Genomic DNA, 17,356 nt, shown 5'->3' with positions numbered 1-17,356 from the left:
TTTTTTTTAATGTTTCTTTACAGGGCTTCCCCGGGCCGTGCCGTTTCCGTGCAGAGTCGTGCATGGACTGCTTTCCCCGGTATGTATGATGCTGTTTGCGGGTCTTAGGTAAGGCATCTGGTCTGTTTCTTATCTAACTCTTTTTTTTAATGTTTCTTTACAGGGCTTCCCCGGGCCGTGCCGTTCCCGTGCAGCGTCGTGCATGGAGCGCTTTCCCCGGTATGTATGATGCTGTTTGTGGGTCTTAGGTAAGGCATCTGGTCTGTTTCTTATCTAACTCTTTTTTTAAATGTTTCTTTACAGGGTTTCCCCGGGCCGTGCTGTTCCCGTGCAGCGTCGTGCATGGACTGCTTCCCCCGGTATGTATGATGCTGTTGCGGGTCTTAGGTAAGGCATCTGGTCTGTTTCTTATCTAACTCTTTTTTTTAATGTTTCTTTACAGGGCTTCCCCTGGCCGTGCCACTCCCGTGCAGCGTCTTGCATGGAGTGCTTTCCCCGGTATGTATGATGCTGTTTGCGGGTCTTAGGTAAGGCATCTGGTCTGTTTCTTATCTAACTCTTTTTTTTAATGTTTCTTTACGGGGCTTCCCCTGGCAGTGCCGTTCCTGTGCAGCGTCGTGCATGGAGTGCTTTCCCCGGTATGTATGATGCTGTTTGCGGGTCTTAGGTAAGGCATTTGGTCTGTTTCTTATCTAACTCTTTTTTTTTGTGTTTCTTTACAGGGCTTCCCCGGGCCGTGCCGTTCCCGTGCAGCGTCGTGCATGGAGCGCTTTCCCCGGTATGTATGATGCTGTTTGCGGGTCTTAGGTAAGGCATCTGGTCTGTTTCTTATCTAACTCTTTGTTTTAATGTTTCTTTACAGGGAATTTCCGGGCTGTGCCGTTCCCGTGCAGCATCGTGCATGGACTGCTTTCCCCGGTATGTATGATGATGTTTGCGGGTCTTAGGTAAGGCATCTGGTCTGTTTCTTATCTAACTCTTTTTTTTAATGTTTCTTTACAGGGCTTCCCCGGGCCGTGCCGTTCCCGTGCAGCGTCGTGCATGGACTGCTTTCACCGGTATGTATGATGCTGTTTGCGGGTCTTAGGTAAGGCATCTGGACTGTTTCTTATCTAACTCTTTTTTTTAATGTTTCTTTACAGGGCTTCCACGAGCCGTGCCGTTCCCGTGCAGCTTCGTGCATGGAGCGCTTTCCCCGGTATGTATGATGCTGTTTGCGGGTCTTAGGTAAGGCATCTGGTCTGTTTCTTATCTAACTCTTTTTTTTTTGTTTCTTTACAGGGCTTCCCCTGGCTGTGCCGTTCCCGTGCAGCGTCGTGCATGGAACGCTTCCCTGGTATGTATGATGCTGTTTGAGGGTCTTAGGTAAGGCATCTGGTCTGTTTCTTATCTAACTCTTTTTTTTTATGTTTCTTTACAGGGCTTCCCCGGGCCGTGCCGTTCCCGTGCAGCGTCGTGCATGGAGCGCTTCCCTGGTATGTATGATGCTGTTTGCGGGTCTTAGGTAAGGCATCTGGTCTGTTTCTTATCTAACTCTTTCTTTTTATGTTTCTTTACAGGGCTTCCCCGGGCCGTGCCGTTCCCGTGCAGCGTCATGCATGGAGCGCTTTCCCCGGTATGTATGATGCTGTTTGCGGGTCTTAGGTAAGGCATCTGGTCTGTTTCTCATCTAACTCTTTTTTTTAATGTTTCTTTACAGGGCTTCCCCGGGCCGTGCCGTTCCCATGCAGCGTCGTGCATGGAGCGCTTCCCTGGTATGTATGATACTGTTTGCGGGTCTTGGGTAAGGCATCTGGTCTGTTTCTTATCTAACTCTTTTTGTTTCTGTTTCTTTAAAGGGCTTCCCCGGGCCGTGCCGTTCCCGTGCAGCGTCGTGCATGGAGCGCTTTCCCCGGTATGTATGATGCTGTTTGCGGGTCTTAGGTAAGGCATCTGGTCTGTATCTTATCTAACTCTTTTTTTTAATGTTTCTTTACAGGGCTTCCCCGGGCCGTGCCGTTTCCGTGCAGAGTCGTGCATGGACTGCTTTCCCCGGTATGTATGATGCTGTTTGCGGGTCTTAGGTAAGGCATCTGGTCTGTTTCTTATCTAACTCTTTTTTTTAATGTTTCTTTACAGGGCTTCCCCGGGCCGTGCCGTTCCCGTGCAGCGTCGTGCATGGAGCGCTTTCCCCGGAATGTATGATGCTGTTTGCGGGTCTTAGGTAAGGCATCTGGTCTGTTTCTTATCTAACTCTTTTTTTTTGTTTCTTTACAGGGCTTCCCCTGGCTGTGCCGATCCCGTGTAGCGTTATGCATGGAGCGCTTCCCTGGTACGTATGATGCTGCTTGCGGGTCTTAGGTAAGGCATCTGGTCTGTTTCTTATCTAACTCTTTTTTTTAATGTTTGTTTACAGGGCTTCCCCTGGCCGTGCCATTCCCGTGCAGCGTCGTGCATGGAGTGCTTTCCCCGGTATGTATGATGCTGTTTGCGGGTCTTAGGTAAGGCATCTGGTCTGTTTCTTATCTAACTCTTTTTTTTTTTGTTTCTTTACAGGGCTTCCCCTGGCTGTGCCGTTCCCGTGTAGCGTTATGCATGGAGCGCTTCCCTGGTATGTATGATGATGTTTGCGGGTCTTAGGTAAGGCATCTGGTCTGTTTCTTATCTAACTCTTTTTTTTTATGTTTCTTTACGGGGCTTCCCCTGGCCGTGCCGTTCCTGTGCAGCGTCGTGCATGGAGTGCTTTCCCCAGTATGTATGATGCTGTTTGCGGGTCTTAGGTAAGGCATCTGGTCTGTTTCTTATCTAACTCTTTTTTTTTGTGTTTCTTTACAGGGCTTCCCCGGGCCGTGCCGTTCCCGTGCAGCGTCGTGCATGGACTGCTTTCCCCGGTATGTATGATGCTGTTTGCGGGTCTTAGGTAAGGCATCTGGACTGTTTCTTATCTAACTCTTTTTTTTAATGTTTCTTTACAGGGCTTCCATGGGCCGTGCCGTTCCCGTGCAGCTTCGTGCATGGAGCGCTTTCCCCGGTATGTATGATGCTGTTTGCGGGTCTTAGGTAAGGCATCTGGTCTGTTTCTTATCTAACTCTTTTTTTTTTTGTTTCTTTACAGGGCTTCCCCTGGCTGTGACGTTCCCGTGCAGCGTCGTGCATGGAACGCTTCCCTGGTATGTATGATGCTGTTTGAGGGTCTTAGGTAAGGCATCTAGTCTGTTTCTTATCTAACTCTTTTTTTTTATGTTTCTTTACAGGGCTTCCCCGGGCCGTGCCGTTTCCGTGCAGAGTCGTGCATAGACTGCTTTCCCCGGTATGTATGATGCTGTTTGCGGGTCTTAGGTAAGGCATCTGGTCTGTTTCTTATCTAACTCTTTTTTTTAATGTTTCTTTACAGGGCTTCCCTGGGCCGTCCCGTTCCCGTGCAGCGTCGTGCATGGAGCGCTTTCCCCGGAATGTATGATGCTGTTTGTGGGTCTTAGGTAAGGCATCTGGTCTGTTTCTTATCTAACTCTTTTTTTAAATGTTTCTTTACAGGGTTTCCCCGGGCCGTGCTGTTCCCGTGCAGCGTCGTGCATGGACTGCTTCCCCCGGTATGTATGATGCTGTTGCGGGTCTTAGGTAAGGCATCTGGTCTGTTTCTTATCTAACTCTTTTTTTTAATGTTTCTTTACAGGGCTTCCCCTGGCCATGCCATTCCCGTGCAGCGTCGTGCATGGAGTGCTTTCCCCGGTATGTATGATGCTGTTTGCGGGTCTTAGGTAAGGCATCTGGTCTGTTTCTTATCTAACTCTTTTTTTTTTGTTTCTTTACAGGGCTTCCCCTGGCTGTGCCGATCCTGTGTAGCGTTATGCATGGAGCGCTTCCCTGGTACGTATGATGCTGCTTGCGGGTCTTAGGTAAGGCATCTGGTCTGTTTCTTATCTAACTCTTTTTTTTAATGTTTGTTTACAGGGCTTCCCCTGGCCGTGCCATTCCCGTGCAGCGTCGTGCATGGAGTGCTTTCCCCGGTATGTATGATGCTGTTTGCGGGTCTTAGGTAAGGCATCTGGTCTGTTTCTTATCTAACTCTTTTTTTTTTTGTTTCTTTACAGGGCTTCCCCTGGCTGTGCCGTTCCCGTGTAGCGTTATGCATGGAGCGCTTCCCTGGTATGTATGATGATGTTTGCGGGTCTTAGGTAAGGCATCTGGTCTGTTTCTTATCTAACTCTTTTTTTTTATGTTTCTTTACGGGGCTTCCCCTGGCCGTGCCGTTCCTGTGCAGCGTCGTGCATGGAGTGCTTTCCCCAGTATGTATGATGCTGTTTGCGGGTCTTAGGTAAGGCATCTGGTCTGTTTCTTATCTAACTCTTTTTTTTTGTGTTTCTTTACAGGGCTTCCCCGGGCCGTGCCGTTCCCGTGCAGCGTCGTGCATGGACTGCTTTCCCCGGTATGTATGATGCTGTTTGCGGGTCTTAGGTAAGGCATCTGGACTGTTTCTTATCTAACTCTTTTTTTTAATGTTTCTTTACAGGGCTTCCACGGGCCGTGCCGTTCCCGTGCAGCTTCGTGCATGGAGCGCTTTCCCCGGTATGTATGATGCTGTTTGCGGGTCTTAGGTAAGGCATCTGGTCTGTTTCTTATCTAACTCTTTTTTTTTTTGTTTCTTTACAGGGCTTCCCCTGGCTGTGCCGTTCCCGTGCAGCGTCGTGCATGGAACGCTTCCCTGGTATGTATGATGCTGTTTGAGGGTCTTAGGTAAGGCATCTGGTCTGTTTCTTATCTAACTCTTTTTTTTTATGTTTCTTTACAGGGCTTTCCCGGGCCGTGCCGTTCCCGTGCAGCGTCGTGCATGGAGCGCTTCCCTGGTATGTATGATGCTGTTTGCGGGTCTTAGGTAAGGCATCTGGTCTGTTTCTTATCTAACTCTCTCTTTTTATGTTTCTTTACAGGGCTTCCCCGGGCCGTGCCGTTCCCGTGCAGCGTCATGCATGGAGCGCTTTCCCCGGTATGTATGATGCTGTTTGCTGGTCTTAGGTAAGGCATCTGGTCTGTTTCTTATCTAACTCTTTTTTTTAATGTTTCTTTACAGGGCTTCCCCGGGCCGTGCCGTTCCCATGCAGCGTCGTGCATGGAGCGCTTCCTTGGTATGTATGATACTGTTTGCGGGTCTTAGGTAAGGCATCTGGTCTGTTTCTTATCTAACTCTATTTGTTTCTGTTTCTTTAAAGGGCTTCCCCTGGCTGTGCCGTTCCCGTGTAGCGTTATGCATGGAGCGCTTCCCTGGTATGTATGATGATGTTTGCGGGTCTTAGGTAAGGCATCTGGTCTGTTTCTTATCTAACTCTTTTTTTAAATGATTCTTTACAGGGTTTCCCCGGGCCGTGCTGTTCCCGTGCAGCGTCGTGCATGGACTGCTTCCCCCGGTATGTATGATGCTGTTGCGGGTCTTAGGTAAGGCATCTGGTCTGTTTCTTATCTAACTCTTTTTTTTAATGTTTCTTTACAGGGCTTCCCCTGGCCGTGCCATTCCTGTGCAGCGTCGTGCATGGAGTGCTTTCCCCGGTATGTATGATGCTGTTTGCGGGTCTTAGGTAAGGCATCTGGTCTGTTTCTTATCTAACTCTTTTTTTTTTGTTTCTTTACAGGGCTTCCCCTGGCTGTGCCGTTCCCGTGTAGCGTTATGCATGGAGCGCTTCCCTGGTACGTATGATGCTGTTTGCGGGTCTTAGGTAAGGCATCTGGTCTGTTTCTTATCTAACTCTTTTTTTTAATGTTTCTTTACAGGGCTTCCCCTGGCCATGCCATTCCCGTGCAGCGTCGTGCATGGAGTGCTTTCCCCGGTATGTATGATGCTGTTTGCGGGTCTTAGGTAAGGCATCTGGTCTGCTTCTTATCTAATTCATTTTTTTTTTGTTTCTTTACAGGGCTTCCCCTGGCTGTGCCGTTCCCGTGTAGCGTCGTGCATGGAGCGCTTCCCTGGTATGTATGATGCTGTTTGCGGGTCTTAGGTAAGGCATCTGGTCTGTTTCTTATCTAACTCTTTTTTTTAATGTTTCTTTACAGGGCTTCCCCTGGCCGTGCCGTTCCTGTGCAGCGTCGTGCATGGAGTGCTTTCCCCGGTATGTATGATGCTGTTTGCGGGTCTTAGGTAAGGCATCTGGTCTGTTTCTTATCTAACTCTTTTTTTTGTGTTTCATTACAGGGCTTCCCCGGGCCGTGCCGTTCCTGTGCAGCGTCGTGCATGGTGTGCTTTCCCCGGTATGTATGATGCTGTTTGCGGGTCTTAGGTAAGGCATCTGGTCTGTTTCTTATCTAACTCTTTTTTTTAATGTTTCTTTACAGGGCTTCCCCGGGCCGTGCCGTTCCCATGCAGCGTCGTGCATGGAGCGCTTCCCTGGTATGTATGATACTGTTTGCGGGTCTTAGGTAAGGCATCTGGTCTGTTTCTTATCTAACTCTTTTTGTTTCTGTTTCTTTAAAGGGCTTCCCCGGGCTGTGCCGTTCCCGTGCAGCGTCGTGCATGGAGCGCTTTCCCCGGTATGTATGATGCTGTTTGCGGGTCTTAGGTAAGGCATCTGGTCTGTATCTTATCTAACTCTTTTTTTTTATGTTTCTTTACAGGGCTTCCCCGGGCCGTGCCGTTTCCGTGCAGAGTCGTGCATGGACTGCTTTCCCCGGTATGTATGATGCTGTTTGCGGGTCTTAGGTAAGGCATCTGGTCTGTTTCTTATCTAACTCTTTTTTTTAATGTTTCTTTACAGGGCTTCCCCGGGCCGTGCCGTTCCCGTGCAGCGTCGTGCATGGAGCGCTTTCCCCGGTATGTATGATGCTGTTTGTGGGTCTTAGGTAGGGCATCTGGTCTGTTTCTTATCAAACTCTTTTTTTTTATGTTTCTTTACGGGGCTTCCCCTGGCCGTGCCGTTCCTGTGCAGCGTCGTGCATGGAGTGCTTTCCCCAGTATGTATGATGCTGTTTGCGGGTCTTAGGTAAGGCATCTGGTCTGTTTCTTATCTAACTCTTTTTTTTTGTGTTTCTTTACAGGGCTTCCCCGGGCCGTGCCGTTCCCGTGCAGCGTCGTGCATGGACTGCTTTCCCCGGTATGTATGATGCTGTTTGCGGGTCTTAGGTAAGGCATCTGGACTGTTTCTTAGCTAACTCTTTTTTTTAATGTTTCTTTACAGGGCTTCCACGGGCCGTGCCGTTCCCGTGCAGCTTCGTGCATGGAGCGCTTTCCCTGGTATGTATGATGCTGTTTGCGGGTCTTAGGTAAGGCATCTGGTCTGTTTCTTATCTAACTCTTTTTTTTTTTGTTTCTTTACAGGGCTTCCCCTGGCTGTGCCGTTCCCGTGCAGCGTCGTGCATGGAACGCTTCCCTGGTATGTATGATGCTGTTTGAGGGTCTTAGGTAAGGCATCTGGTCTGTTTCTTATCTAACTCTTTTTTTTAATGTTTCTTTACAGGGCTTCCCCGGGCCGTGCCGTTCCCGTGTAGCGTCGTGCATGGAGTGCTTTCCCCGGTATGTATGATGCTGTTTGCGGGTCTTAGGTAAGGCATCTGGTCTGCTTCTTATCTAATTCTTTTTTTTTTTGTTTCTTTACAGGGCTTCCCCTGGCTGTGCCGTTCCCGTGTAGCGTCGTGCATGGAGCGCTTCCCTGGTATGTATGATGCTGTTTGCGGGTCTTAGGTAAGGCATCTGGTCTGTTTCTTATCTAACTCTTTTTTTTAATGTTTCTTTACAGGGCTTCCCCTGGCCGTGCCGTTCCTGTGCAGCGTCGTGCATGGAGTGCTTTCCCCGGTATGTATGATGCTGTTTGCGGGTCTTAGGTAAGGCATCTGGTCTGTTTCTTATCTAACTCTTTTTTTTTGTGTTTCATTACAGGGCTTCCCCGGGCCGTGCCGTTCCTGTGCAGCGTCATGCATGGTGTGCTTTCCCCGGTATGTATGATGCTGTTTGCGGGTCTTAGGTAAGGCATCTGGTCTGTTTCTTATCTAACTCTTTTTTTTAATGTTTCTTTACAGGGCTTCCCCGGGCCGTGCCGTTCCCATGCAGCGTCGTGCATGGAGCACTTCCCTGGTATGTATGATACTGTTTGCGGGTCTTAGGTAAGACATCTGGTCTGTTTCTTATCTAACTCTTTTTGTTTCTGTTTCTTTAAAGGGCTTCCCCGGGCTGTGCCGTTCCCGTGCAGCGTCGTGCATGGAGCGCTTTCCCCGGTATGTATGATGCTGTTTGCGGGTCTTAGGTAAGGCATCTGGTCTGTATATTATCTAACTCTTTTTTTTTATGTTTCTTTACAGGGCTTCCCCGGGCCGTGCCGTTTCCGTGCAGAGTCGTGCATGGACTGCTTTCCCCGGTATGTATGATGCTGTTTGCGGGTCTTAGGTAAGGCATCTGGTCTGTTTCTTATCTAACTCTTTTTTTTAATGTTTCTTTACAGGGCTTCCCCGGGCCGTGCCGTTCCCGTGCAGCGTCGTGCATGGAGCGCTTTCCCCGGTATGTATGATGCTGTTTGTGGGTCTTAGGTAGGGCATCTGGTCTGTTTCTTATCTAACTCTTTTTTTTTATGATTCTTTACGGGGCTTCCCCTGGCCGTGCCGTTCCTGTGCAGCGTCGTGCATGGAGCGCTTTCCCCGGAATGTATGATGCTGTTTGCGGGTCTTAGGTAAGGCATCTGGTCTGTTTCTTATCTAACTCTTTTTTTTTTGTTTCTTTACAGGGCTTCCCCTGGCTGTGCCGATCCCGTGTAGCGTTATGCATGGAGCGCTTCCCTGGTACGTATGATGCTGCTTGCGGGTCTTAGGTAAGGCATCTGGTCTGTTTCTTATCTAACTCTTTTTTTTAATGTTTGTTTACAGGGCTTCCCCTGGCCGTGCCATTCCCGTGCAGCGTCGTGCATGGAGTGCTTTCCCCGGTATGTATGATGCTGTTTGCGGGTCTTAGGTAAGGCATCTGGTCTGTTTCTTATCTAACTCTTTTTTTTTTTGTTTCTTTACAGGGCTTCCCCTGGCTGTGCCGTTCCCGTGTAGCGTTATGCATGGAGCGCTTCCCTGGTATGTATGATGATGTTTGCGGGTCTTAGGTAAGGCATCTGGTCTGTTTCTTATCTAACTCTTTTTTTTTATGTTTCTTTACGGGGCTTCCCCTGGCCGTGCTGTTCCTGTGCAGCGTCGTGCATGGAGTGCTTTCCCCAGTATGTATGATGCTGTTTGCGGGTCTTAGGTAAGGCATCTGGTCTGTTTCTTATCTAACTCTTTTTTTTTGTGTTTCTTTACAGGGCTTCCCCGGGCCGTGCCGTTCCCGTGCAGCGTCGTGCATGGACTGCTTTCCCCGGTATGTATGATGCTGTTTGCGGGTCTTAGGTAAGGCATCTGGACTGTTTCTTATCTAACTCTTTTTTTTAATGTTTCTTTACAGGGCTTCCATGGGCCGTGCCGTTCCCGTGCAGCTTCGTGCATGGAGCGCTTTCCCCGGTATGTATGATGCTGTTTGCGGGTCTTAGGTAAGGCATCTGGTCTGTTTCTTATCTAACTCTTTTTTTTTTTGTTTCTTTACAGGGCTTCCCCTGGCTGTGACGTTCCCGTGCAGCGTCGTGCATGGAACGCTTCCCTGGTATGTATGATGCTGTTTGAGGGTCTTAGGTAAGGCATCTAGTCTGTTTCTTATCTAACTCTTTTTTTTTATGTTTCTTTACAGGGCTTCCCCGGGCCGTGCCGTTTCCGTGCAGAGTCGTGCATAGACTGCTTTCCCCGGTATGTATGATGCTGTTTGCGGGTCTTAGGTAAGGCATCTGGTCTGTTTCTTATCTAACTCTTTTTTTTAATGTTTCTTTACAGGGCTTCCCCGGGCCGTGCCATTCCCGTGCAGCGTCGTGCATGGAGCGCTTTCCCCGGAATGTATGATGCTGTTTGTGGGTCTTAGGTAAGGCATCTGGTCTGTTTCTTATCTAACTCTTTTTTTAAATGTTTCTTTACAGGGTTTCCCCGGGCCGTGCTGTTCCCGTGCAGCGTCGTGCATGGACTGCTTCCCCCGGTATGTATGATGCTGTTGCGGGTCTTAGGTAAGGCATCTGGTCTGTTTCTTATCTAACTCTTTTTTTTAATGTTTCTTTACAGGGCTTCCCCTGGCCATGCCATTCCCGTGCAGCGTCGTGCATGGAGTGCTTTCCCCGGTATGTATGATGCTGTTTGCGGGTCTTAGGTAAGGCATCTGGTCTGTTTCTTATCTAACTCTTTTTTTTTTGTTTCTTTACAGGGCTTCCCCTGGCTGTGCCGATCCCGTGTAGCGTTATGCATGGAGCGCTTCCCTGGTACGTATGATGCTGCTTGCGGGTCTTAGGTAAGGCATCTGGTCTGTTTCTTATCTAACTCTTTTTTTTAATGTTTGTTTACAGGGCTTCCCCTGGCCGTGCCATTCCCGTGCAGCGTCGTGCATGGAGTGCTTTCCCCGGTATGTATGATGCTGTTTGCGGGTCTTAGGTAAGGCATCTGGTCTGTTTCTTATCTAACTCTTTTTTTTTTTGTTTCTTTACAGGGCTTCCCCTGGCTGTGCCGTTCCCGTGTAGCGTTATGCATGGAGCGCTTCCCTGGTATGTATGATGATGTTTGCGGGTCTTAGGTAAGGCATCTGGTCTGTTTCTTATCTAACTCTTTTTTTTTATGTTTCTTTACGGGGCTTCCCCTGGCCGTGCCGTTCCTGTGCAGCGTCGTGCATGGAGTGCTTTCCCCAGTATGTATGATGCTGTTTGCGGGTCTTAGGTAAGGCATCTGGTCTGTTTCTTATCTAACTCTTTTTTTTTGTGTTTCTTTACAGGGCTTCCCCGGGCCGTGCCGTTCCCGTGCAGCGTCGTGCATGGACTGCTTTCCCCGGTATGTATGATGCTGTTTGCGGGTCTTAGGTAAGGCATCTGGACTGTTTCTTATCTAACTCTTTTTTTTAATGTTTCTTTACAGGGCTTCCACGGGCCGTGCCGTTCCCGTGCAGCTTCGTGCATGGAGCGCTTTCCCCGGTATGTATGATGCTGTTTGCGGGTCTTAGGTAAGGCATCTGGTCTGTTTCTTATCTAACTCTTTTTTTTTTTGTTTCTTTACAGGGCTTCCCCTGGCTGTGCCGTTCCCGTGCAGCGTCGTGCATGGAACGCTTCCCTGGTATGTATGATGCTGTTTGAGGGTCTTAGGTAAGGCATCTGGTCTGTTTCTTATCTAACTCTTTTTTTTTATGTTTCTTTACAGGGCTTTCCCGGGCCGTGCCGTTCCCGTGCAGCGTCGTGCATGGAGCGCTTCCCTGGTATGTATGATGCTGTTTGCGGGTCTTAGGTAAGGCATCTGGTCTGTTTCTTATCTAACTCTTTCTTTTTATGTTTCTTTACAGGGCTTCCCCGGGCCGTGCCGTTCCCGTGCAGCGTCATGCATGGAGCGCTTTCCCCGGTATGTATGATGCTGTTTGCTGGTCTTAGGTAAGGCATCTGGTCTGTTTCTTATCTAACTCTTTTTTTTAATGTTTCTTTACAGGGCTTCCCCGGGCCGTGCCGTTCCCATGCAGCGTCGTGCATGGAGCGCTTCCTTGGTATGTATGATACTGTTTGCGGGTCTTAGGTAAGGCATCTGGTCTGTTTCTTATCTAACTCTATTTGTTTCTGTTTCTTTAAAGGGCTTCCCCTGGCTGTGCCGTTCCCGTGTAGCGTTATGCATGAAGCGCTTCCCTGGTATGTATGATGATGTTTGCGGGTCTTAGGTAAGGCATCTGGTCTGTTTCTTATCTAACTCTTTTTTTAAATGATTCTTTACAGGGTTTCCCCGGGCCGTGCTGTTCCCGTGCAGCGTCGTGCATGGACTGCTTCCCCCGGTATGTATGATGCTGTTGCGGGTCTTAGGTAAGGCATCTGGTCTGTTTCTTATCTAACTCTTTTTTTTAATGTTTCTTTACAGGGCTTCCCCTGGCCGTGCCATTCCTGTGCAGCGTCGTGCATGGAGTGCTTTCCCCGGTATGTATGATGCTGTTTGCGGGTCTTAGGTAAGGCATCTGGTCTGTTTCTTATCTAACTCTTTTTTTTTTGTTTCTTTACAGGGCTTCCCCTGGCTGTGCCGTTCCCGTGTAGCGTTATGCATGGAGCGCTTCCCTGGTACGTATGATGCTGTTTGCGGGTCTTAGGTAAGGCATCTGGTCTGTTTCTTATCTAACTCTTTTTTTTAATGTTTCTTTACAGGGCTTCCCCTGGCCATGCCATTCCCGTGCAGCGTCGTGCATGGAGTGCTTTCCCCGGTATGTATGATGCTGTTTGCGGGTCTTAGGTAAGGCATCTGGTCTGCTTCTTATCTAATTCATTTTTTTTTTGTTTCTTTACAGGGCTTCCCCTGGCTGTGCCGTTCCCGTGTAGCGTCGTGCATGGAGCGCTTCCCTGGTATGTATGATGCTGTTTGCGGGTCTTAGGTAAGGCATCTGGTCTGTTTCTTATCTAACTCTTTTTTTTAATGTTTCTTTACAGGGCTTCCCCTGGCCGTGCCGTTCCTGTGCAGCGTCGTGCATGGAGTGCTTTCCCCGGTATGTATGATGCTGTTTGCGGGTCTTAGGTAAGGCATCTGGTCTGTTTCTTATCTAACTCTTTTTTTTGTGTTTCATTACAGGGCTTCCCCGGGCCGTGCCGTTCCTGTGCAGCGTCGTGCATGGTGTGCTTTCCCCGGTATGTATGATGCTGTTTGCGGGTCTTAGGTAAGGCATCTGGTCTGTTTCTTATCTAACTCTTTTTTTTAATGTTTCTTTACAGGGCTTCCCCGGGCCGTGCCGTTCCCATGCAGCGTCGTGCATGGAGCGCTTCCCTGGTATGTATGATACTGTTTGCGGGTCTTAGGTAAGGCATCTGGTCTGTTTCTTATCTAACTCTTTTTGTTTCTGTTTCTTTACAGGGCTTCCCCGGGCCGTGCCGTTTCCGTGCAGAGTCGTGCATGGACTGCTTTCCCCGGTATGTATGATGCTGTTTGCGGGTCTTAGGTAAGGCATCTGGTCTGTTTCTTATCTAACTCTTTTTTTTAATGTTTCTTTACAGGGCTTCCCCGGGCCGTGCCGTTCCCGTGCAGCGTCGTGCATGGAGCGCTTTCCCCGGTATGTATGATGCTGTTTGTGGGTCTTAGGTAGGGCATCTGGTCTGTTTCTTATCAAACTCTTTTTTTTTATGTTTCTTTACGGGGCTTCCCCTGGCCGTGCCGTTCCTGTGCAGCGTCGTGCATGGAGTGCTTTCCCCAGTATGTATGATGCTGTTTGCGGGTCTTAGGTAAGGCATCTGGTCTGTTTCTTATCTAACTCTTTTTTTTTGTGTTTCTTTACAGGGCTTCCCCGGGCCGTGCCGTTCCCGTGCAGCGTCGTGCATGGACTGCTTTCCCCGGTATGTATGATGCTGTTTGCGGGTATTAGGTAAGGCATCTGGACTGTTTCTTAGCTAACTCTTTTTTTTAATGTTTCTTTACAGGGCTTCCACGGGCCGTGCCGTTCCCGTGCAGCTTCGTGCATGGAGCGCTTTCCCCGGTATGTATGATGCTGTTTGCGGGTCTTAGGTAAGGCATCTGGTCTGTTTCTTATCTAACTCTTTTTTTTTTTGTTTCTTTACAGGGCTTCCCCTGGCTGTGCCGTTCCCGTGCAGCGTCGTGCATGGAACGCTTCCCTGGTATGTATGATGCTGTTTGAGGGTCTTAGGTAAGGCATCTGGTCTGTTTCTTATCTAACTCTTTTTTTTAATGTTTCTTTACAGGGCTTCCCCGGGCCGTGCCGTTCCCGTGTAGCGTCGTGCATGGAGTGCTTTCCCCGGTATGTATGATGCTGTTTGCGGGTCTTAGGTAAGGCATCTGGTCTGCTTCTTATCTAATTCTTTTTTTTTTTGTTTCTTTACAGGGCTTCCCCTGGCTGTGCCGTTCCCGTGTAGCGTCGTGCATGGAGCGCTTCCCTGGTATGTATGATGCTGTTTGCGGGTCTTAGGTAAGGCATCTGGTCTGTTTCTTATCTAACTCTTTTTTTTAATGTTTCTTTACAGGGCTTCCCCTGGCCGTGCCGTTCCTGTGCAGCGTCGTGCATGGAGTGCTTTCCCCGGTATGTATGATGCTGTTTGCGGGTCTTAGGTAAGGCATCTGGTCTGTTTCTTATCTAACTCTTTTTTTTTGTGTTTCATTACAGGGCTTCCCCGGGCCGTGCCGTTCCTGTGCAGCGTCATGCATGGTGTGCTTTCCCCGGTATGTATGATGCTGTTTGCGGGTCTTAGGTAAGGCATCTGGTCTGTTTCTTATCTAACTCTTTTTTTTAATGTTTCTTTACAGGGCTTCCCCGGGCCGTGCCGTTCCCATGCAGCGTCGTGCATGGAGCGCTTCCCTGGTATGTATGATACTGTTTGCGGGTCTTAGGTAAGGCATCTGGTCTGTTTCTTATCTAACTCTTTTTGTTTCTGTTTCTTTAAAGGGCTTCCCCGGGCTGTGCCGTTCCCGTGCAGCGTCGTGCATGGAGCGCTTTCCCCGGTATGTATGATGCTGTTTGCGGGTCTTAGGTAAGGCATCTGGTCTGTATATTATCTAACTCTTTTTTTTTATGTTTCTTTACAGGGCTTCCCCGGGCCGTGCCGTTTCCGTGCAGAGTCGTGCATGGACTGCTTTCCCCGGTATGTATGATGCTGTTTGCGGGTCTTAGGTAAGGCATCTGGTCTGTTTCTTATCTAACTCTTTTGTTTAATGTTTCTTTACAGGGCTTCCCCGGGCCGTGCCGTTCCCGTGCAGCGTCGTGCATGGAGCGCTTTCCCCGGTATGTATGATGCTGTTTGTGGGTCTTAGGTAGGGCATCTGGTCTGTTTCTTATCTAACTCTTTTTTTTTATGATTCTTTACGGGGCTTCCCCTGGCCGTGCCGTTCCTGTGCAGCGTCGTGCATGGAGTGCTTTCCCCAGTATGTATGATGCTGTTTGCGGGTCTTAGGTAAGGCATCTGGTCTGTTTCTTATCTAACTCTTTTTTTTTGTGTTTCTTTACAGGGCTTCCCCCGGCCGTGCCGTTCCCGTGCAGCGTCGTGCATGGACTGCTTTCCCCGGTATGTATGATGCTGTTTGCGGGTCTTAGGTAAGGCATCTGGACTGTTTCTTAGCTAACTCTTTTTTTTAATGTTTCTTTACAGGGCTTCCACGGGCCGTGCCGTTCCCGTGCAGCTTCGTGCATGGAGCGCTTTCCCCGGTATGTATGATGCTGTTTGCGGGTCTTAGGTAAGGCATCTGGTCTGTTTCTTATCTAACTCTTTTTTTTTTTGTTTCTTTACAGGGCTTCCCCTGGCTGTGCCGTTCCCGTGCAGCGTCGTGCATGGAACGCTTCCCTGGTATGTATGATGCTGTTTGAGGGTCTTAGGTAAGGCATCTGGTCTGTTTCTTATCTAACTCTTTTTTTTAATGTTTCTTTACAGGGCTTCCCCGGGCCGTGCCGTTCCCGTGTAGCGTCGTGCATGGAGTGCTTCCCTGGTATGTATGATGCTGTTTGCGGGTCTTAGGTAAGGCATCTGGTCTGTTTCTTATCTAACTCTTTCTTTTTATGTTTCTTTACAGGGCTTCCCCGGGCCGTGCCGTTCCCGTGCAGCGTCATGCATGGAGCGCTTTCCCCGGTATGTATGATGCTGTTTGCTGGTCTTAGGTAAGGCATCTGGTCTGTTTCTTATCTAACTCTTTTTTTTAATGTTTCTTTACAGGGCTTCCCCGGGCCGTGCCGTTCCCATGCAGCGTCGTGCATGGAGCGCTTCCTTGGTATGTATGATACTGTTTGCGGGTCTTAGGTAAGGCATCTGGTCTGTTTCTTATCTAACTCTTTTTGTTTCTGTTTCTTTAAAGGGCTTCCCCGGGCCGTGCCGTTCCCGTGCAGCGTCGTGCATGGAGCGCTTTCCCCGGTATGTATGATGCTGTTTGCGGGTCTTAGGTAAGGCATCTGGTCTGTATCTTATCTAACTCTTTTTTTTAATGTTTCTTTACAGGGCTTCCCCGGGCCGTGCCGTTTCCGTGCAGAGTCGTGCATGGACTGCTTTCCCCGGTATGTATGATGCTGTTTGCGGGTCTTAGGTAAGGCATCTGGTCTGTTTCTTATCTAACTCTTTTTTTTTATGTTTCTTTATAGGGCTTCCCCGGGCCGTGCCGTTCCCGTGCAGCGTCGTGCATGGAGCGCTTTCCCCGGTATGTATGATGCTGTTTGTGGGTCTTAGGTAAGGCATCTGGTCTGTTTCTTATCTAACTCTTTTTTTAAATGTTTCTTTACAGGGTTTCCCGGGCCGTGCTGTTCCCGTGCAGCGTCGTGCATGGACTGCTTCCCCCGGTATGTATGATGCTGTTGCGGGTCTTAGGTAAGGCATCTGGTCTGTTTCTTATCTAACTCTTTTTTTTTATGTTTCTTTACAGGGCTTCCCCTGGCCGTGCCATTCCCGTGCAGCGTCGTGCATGGAGTGCTTTCCCCGGTATGTATGATGCTGTTTGCGGGTCTTAGGTAAGGCATCTGGTCTGTTTCTTATCTAACTCTTTTTTTTTTGTTTCTTTACAGGGCTTCCCCTGGCTGTGCCGTTCCCGTGTAGCGTTATGCATGGAGCGCTTCCCTGGTACGTATGATGCTGTTTGCGGGTCTTAGGTAAGGCATCTGGTCTGTTTCTTATCTAACTCTTTTTTTTAATGTTTCTTTACAGGGCTTCCCCTGGCCATGCCATTCCCGTGCAGCGTCGTGCATGGAGTGCTTTCCCCGGTATGTATGATGCTGTTTGCGGGTCTTAGGTAAGGCATCTGGTCTGCTTCTTATCTAATTCTTTTTTTTTTTGTTTCTTTACAGGGCTTCCCCTGGCCGTGCCGTTCCTGTGCAGCGTCGTGCATGGAGTGCTTTCCCCGGTATGTATGATGCTGTTTGCGGGTCTTAGGTAAGGCATCTGGTCTGTTTCTTATCTAACTCTTTTTTTTTGTGTTTCATTACAGGGCTTCCCCGGGCCGTGCCGTTCCCGTGCAGCGTCGTGCATGGTGTGCTTTCCCCGGTATGTATGATGCTGTTTGCGGGTCTTAGGTAAGGCATCTGGTCTGTTTCTTATCTAACTCTTTTTTTTAATGTTTCTTTACAGGGCTTCCCCGGGCCGTGCCGTTCCCATGCAGCGTCGTGCATGGAGCGCTTCCCTGGTATGTATGATACTGTTTGCGGGTCTTAGGTAAGGCATCTGGTCTGTTTCTTATCTAACTCTTTTTGTTTCTGTTTCTTTAAAGGGCTTCCCCGGGCCGTGCCGTTCCCGTGCAGCGTCGTGCATGGAGCGCTTTCCCCGGTATGTATGATGCTGTTTGCGGGTCTTAGGTAAGGCATCTGGTCTGTATCTTATCTAACTCTTTTTTTTTATGTTTCTTTACAGGGCTTCCCCGGGCCGTGCAGTTTCCGTGC

This window comes from Triturus cristatus, chromosome 1_1 (assembly GCF_964204655.1).
Source record: "Triturus cristatus chromosome 1_1, aTriCri1.1, whole genome shotgun sequence".
In the NCBI taxonomy this organism is placed as follows: Eukaryota; Metazoa; Chordata; class Amphibia; order Caudata; family Salamandridae; genus Triturus; species Triturus cristatus.
This window is presented reverse-complemented; position numbering follows the sequence as displayed.